This window comes from Oryx dammah, unplaced genomic scaffold, assembly GCF_014754425.2.
Source record: "Oryx dammah isolate SB20612 unplaced genomic scaffold, SCBI_Odam_1.1 HiC_scaffold_28, whole genome shotgun sequence".
Lineage (NCBI taxonomy): Eukaryota > Metazoa > Chordata > Mammalia > Artiodactyla > Bovidae > Oryx > Oryx dammah.
Window position 1 is genome coordinate 21,053,800 of NW_024070212.1, and position 6,000 is coordinate 21,059,799.

Below are 6,000 nucleotides of genomic sequence, written 5' to 3' on the forward strand. Positions count from 1 at the left end.
CAGAAAAGCACTGTGACAAACTCATGTTTTAGAAATGAAAAATTATTAGTTTAAATTTCATCTCTCTCTCTCTCTTTTTTTTTTTTTTTTGCCATGCTGTGCATCTTGTGAAATCTTTGTTCCCTGATCAGAGATTGAACCCAGTCTCTTGGCAGTGATGTACAGAGTCCTAACTACTGGACTGCCAGGGAATTCCCTCATCTTCTTTTCGTAGTTAAGCTTCAGGTCAATATGGAGCACTTAGTGGTCAATAGCTAGATTAGAAGAAAGAAGAATAAGGCATCCAGGTAACCCACAAACTATAAGATGCTTCCCCTCAGACTTTAAGAGATGGGTAGAAAATTGCAATGGAGAAGGAAACGGCAACCCACTCCAATATTCTTGCCTAGAGAATCCTGTAGATGGAGGAGCCTGGTGGGCTGTGGTCCATAGGATCGCACAGAGTCAGACACGACTGAAGCGACTTAGCATGCATGCATGCATTGGAGAAGGAAATGGCAACCCACTCTAGTATTCTTGCCTGGAGAATCCCAGGGACAGAGGAGCCTGGTGGGCTGCCATCTATGGGGTCACACAGAGTTGGACATGACTGAAGTGAGTTAGGAGTAGCAGGAGCAGCAGAAAATTGCGAACTACAGTTTTTACAGGGCAAAAAAATGTTTAAAGAACTTAGTTTAAATAACAAAGTTAAAATACATGTATTAACAAGAGATTCATATTACTCAACTCTGGTGAGAGATGACAGGTAAAAATAGACCATCACTGTAGTGAGAAATAGAAATTCCTCGCTCCTTCAGAACAAATGAATACAGCTTCTTCATTCTTTTTAAACAGCAATAAATTAGGAGAATAGACTCACAGGTGGGTAGGCTGAGAGGATAACCATTCTGGAAGTGGCCAACAGATTAAATGCCCCCAATTCTAAAGGAAATCAGAAAAATAAAATCAGTTAATCCTAAAGGAAATCAGTACTAAATATTCATTAGAAGGACTGATTCTGAAACTGAAGCTCCAATACTTTGGCCACTTGATGGGAATAACCAACTCATTGTAAAAGATCCTGATGCTGGGAAAGATTGAAGGCAGAAGGAGAAGCGGACAACAGAGGATGAGACAGTTGGATGGCATCACCGACTCGATGGACATAGGTGTGAGCAAGCTCTGGGAGTTGGTGATGGACAGGGAAGCCTGGTGTGCTACAGTCCATGGAGATGCAAAGACACGACTGAATGACTGAACTGAAGATCTTAACACTACTTTTTAAAGCTCAATTATTTTATTTTTTTCTTTCTCCAGGCAACTTTCTGAAAAACCTCTAATTGTTGCCAAAGATCTGTGGGTGCTTTTAAATGAGTTTGATTAGGTGATCAAGGATAGTCAGAGACTTGCTTGAGTTCAAAGTATTTGGTTTTTATAATTGTTATTTTAGTGGGGGTAAATAATAAATTGGAGTTCTATGCATTTCATAAGATGTGACACCATGTATGTACACACCCACGTACCATCCTCTTGGGAGAAAGATCAGCCTTGAGCTACATTAAGAACCCCAACAATGAAAGTCTTAGAGTGTCTGTTATGAACAGAGTATGTATGTAATAATACAACTGGCATTTTAGTGGGATGGACAGACCATTTTGTCTTGAGTCTTCTCCCTTCTAACCAGGATATAGAAGGGAGCACAGAAGACCCTGAGAAGGGCCTCAGGAATCAATGTCAGCTGAGGCAAGGAAGGCAGAAACCAGCACAGGGTGCATCTGCCGTGGACTGTCTGAAATGCCTCTTCCCTGAGATCTACTTCTGCCTGAAGCTTGCAGCTCATCAGAGCAGAAAGAGGCAGCAGAACTACCGGTGGGAGCAACTGGTTTTGGTAAACAATGAGGCAACTTCTCCCTCAAGAGAGCAGATCAGAGGAGAAATAATAAACGATGGAGAAAAACTCTCCAGCAGTTACAAGACAGCCAGGAAAGGGCCGCCTCTCCTGAATGACCTTGATGGTTGCAGAGGCTGAGCTTTCCTGGCCTTGATAAAAGGGCAGAAAGATTCGGGTATGATCTGGGGCACTCAGCTGCTCCGGGACCTGCGGAGAAGCCAGCATAGGCAGCAGCTATACCTAAGGCTTCCCTGGTGGCTCAGACAGTAGAGAATCTGTCTGCAAATGCAGGAGACCTGGGTTCAATCCCTGGGTTGGGAAGATCCCCTGGAGGAGGACATGGCAACCACCCCAGTACTCTTGACTGGAGAATCCCCATGGGCAGAGGACCCTGGCAGGCTACAGTCCATGGGGTTGCAAAGAGTCAGGCATGATTGACTTTGCGTGGTAAGACAGCACATACCTAGGCCACTAGCCACAGCTAAGTAATTCTCTGCTCACACTGGCCTAGAATTCACTTTGGGCTGACTCTATGAAAGGATTTTTTTGCTAGCCTGGCTCCAGAGTTCGAGTTGCTTCTCCCTGTGGAGCTGGAAGGAGATAATTGCTCTGAAACTATTATAGTTGTATTCATAGTACATCTGGACCTGAGGTTGTTTGACCTCTGAAAACCTGGAATGGAAATAATGCAATTATCTGAACTAAAGACAATTTAACAAAATTAAAAAAAAAAAGAAGCCAGGAAAAGAAAATTTATCTTTTATGCCACATGTCTTTTACCTAGCAATGGAATGTGGATCTTTCATAAAGATTAAAGATACTTAAAGATTGAATAGAAGGTGATGTTTTCAATGCAATAAGTGGTTGCTAATACATGCTGGGTGCAAAACATTGTACTGAAACTGGGGACACGACAATGAGTGAGGCTCTGTCCCTGTTCTAAAGGAGCATGCTGTCTAGATAGTGGAAAAGACAGACAGGCATACAAGTAACCACAACATAAGCCATCATGAGACAAATGAAGCCAGCAAGTATCACAGGCATTTAGAGGTGTCTGCCCAACACATTCCCTCCATTCTTGGCCGGTGACTCCTGGACTACCCACTCAAATCTTCAGCACTTTGTTTATAACATGCATCCAGTGCTCCCAGCCAATAAGATTCTCTCTCCCAGAAATGTAAAATTAGGGCTCTCAGAAGCTAGTTGATCTGTGAGCTATTGAATTGAGAGGATTGCCCTGAAAAGAAAAAGTAATGATATCAGCCTAGTCAAAGAGGTAGAGATGGGAGTCCATTTGGCCTGAGAGAGAAAGAGAAGATCCCTGGTTGTCAGCTTAGGAAACCCTACTTTTAGCTCTGATGGCGGCTTCCTCAATTTAAGTTCTTTAAATGTTCCTGATTCTAAATCACTCCCCTCCCTCCCACTGCACGCGTGCTCAGTCATGTCCAACTCTTCAAGACCATAGGGACTGTAGCCCGCTAGACTCCTCTGTCTGTGGGACATGGGATTCTCCAGGTAAGAATACCGCAGTGGGTTGTCATGCACTCCTCCAGAAGATCTTCCTGACCCAGGGATGGAACCCAGTCTCCTGTGTCCCTTGCATTCCAGGCAGATTCTTGACTGTGAGCCACAGGGAAGGCCCTCTCCCTCCTCCTAAAATAGTGCTAGTGAGTTCATTTTTCTTGCACCTAATAGAGGGATTGTGAAGCTCAGTAATTTGGTCCAATCCTTCTCAGTTGCCAAGCACTGTACTAGTTCCAGATGTTCATCAAATAAATTGAACTCACAGGACTTTGAGGCCTAGTAGGGATTCTGGTAGGGGGAAAAAGTACAGTGTGTCGTACTATAAAGGAAGTGTTAAAAGAATCTGAGAGGGGAACAGCATTGATTTCTTCAGGGGAATTTTGGGAAGATTTCACCAAGGATGTGGCATATGATCTAAACCTTGAGTGGGATTTTAGTGGATTTGGTGGGATAATGCATTTCAAGCAGAGGAAAGGGTACTTCCTACTGAGAAGGCAGGGAGGTTATATTAAGATATTACTTCTACACCTCACTGCCTCTCTAATTTTCAACCAGGCTTCAGAATGACAAGCTGGTTTGCTCCCTATGATCCATGGGCCACATCCAGCCCGTTGCGTTTTTGTACAGTACAGCCTGCAATCTAAGGATAACTTTTGCATTTTAAAATAATGTCTGGGAAGTGCGCTCGGCGGCCCCGCGGATCTGTCTCTTGCTTCAACAGTGCTTGGACGGAACAGACCCAGGGACGCCCCTTGCCCCAGCCTCCGACTACCCTCCAACCTTTTCTCCAGTCGCAACCTCCGGAGTCAGCCACTCAGCTGTCCGCGATCACCGGGACCAGCCACCATTTTTTAACTCCTTATTACCGACCAATCATGAGCTCCCAGATTCGTCAGAATTATTCTACCGAGGTGGAGGCCGCTGTCAACCGCCTGGTTAACATGCAACTGCGGGCCTCCTACACCTACCTCTCCCTGGGCTTCTATTTCCACCGCGACGATGTGGCCCTGGAGGGTGTGGGTCACTTTTTTCGCGAATTGGCCAAGGAGAAGCGCGAGGGCGCGGAGTGTCTCTTGAAACTGCAAAACCAGTGTGGCGGCCGCGCCCTCTTCCTGGACGTGCAGACGCCGTCTCAAGATGAGTGGGGTAAAACCCAGGACGCTATGGAAGCTGCCCCTCTCGTAGAGAAGAACCTGAATCAAGCCCTGTTGGATCTGCATGGCCTGGCTTCTGCCCTCTGAGACCCCCACATCTGTGACTTCCTGGAGAACCACTTCCTAGATGAGGAAGTGAAACTCATCAAGAAGATGGGTGACCACCTGACCAACCTCCGCAGGCTGGCGGGTCCCCAGGCTGGGTTGGGCGAGTATCTTTCGAAAGGCTCACCCTCAAGCACGACTAGGAGCTTCTGGAGACCAGTGGCCGTTGAAGAACCCACCTAACATCAGGGCGGCCTGAAGCCCATCTCTGCAGCCACTAGGCAGCTTTTTAACACCCTGGAGCCCTCTCTCAAGCCTTGGACCAAATGGAAACAATAAAGCTTTTTGCAACAACAACAACAAAAATAATAATGTCTGGAAAAAATCAAAAGAAGAGTAATCGTTCATGACATGTGAAAATAACATGAAATTCAAATTCTGTTCTCTGTTAATAAAGTTTTATTGGAACACAGCCACCCTTATTCCTCCACATATTGTGTACAGTTGTTTTCACACTGCAACCTTGGAGTTAACTAGTTGCAACAGAAACTACATGGCCTAAAAAGTCTAAACTATTTCTATCTGACCCTTTGCAGAAAAAGGCTGTGGACCCATGCCTTATACTTTAGCCTCCAAAGGTTTCCTTTGAACATTTGGGATGTGAAGTTGCAACCTTCAGAGAGGTTACATCAGATATCCATTTATAGACAAAATGGTGTATTAATATGTACTTTGTAGGGTTGTTTTGAAAATCATCCATAATACTCGTCAAGTGAGAAAGAGACATGGAATTATTTACGTATTTTGGACCCCATATTATATACAGACACAGATATAAAGACATTGATATAGACAGAAAAAAACCTGAAGAAATAAGCAAAGAGCTATAGGTAGTAATTACTTCTGAGATGTGAATTATGGAGAACTTTATTTAAAAACTTGGACTGCAAGGAGATCTAACCAGTCAATCCCAAAGGAAATCAGTCCTGAATATTCATTGGAAGGACTGATGCTGAAGCTGAAGCTCCAATACTTTGGCCACCTGATGGGAAGAACTGACTCATTGGAAAAGCTCCTGATGCTGGGAATGATTGAAGGTGGGAGGAGAAGGGGACGACAGAGGCTGAGATAGTTGTATGGCATCATCAACTCAGTGGACATGAATTTGAGTTAGCTCTGGGAGTTGGTGATGGAAAGAGAAGCCTGGCATTCTGCACTCCAAGGGTATGCAGACACTCAGACACGACTGAGTGACTGAACTGATTTAAAAACAGCAACATTAATAATATCAATAATAACCAAGTTATAGTGACTGTTCACTGTATGCCAAGCACTGTGCTCAGTGCTTTATAACATCTTATTTAAATTTCTCAGGAGTCCTATGATATGAGAACTATCATTGCCCTT

The 6,000-nt window shown here is 44.4% G+C and overlaps 1 pseudogene; it reads left to right on the forward strand.

The window, feature by feature from the left end:
• The first annotated feature begins 4,074 nt into the window (after nucleotides 1-4,074).
• Nucleotides 4,075-4,946, forward strand: LOC120855980 (annotated as a pseudogene).
• Nucleotides 4,947-6,000: the final 1,054 nt, after the last annotated feature.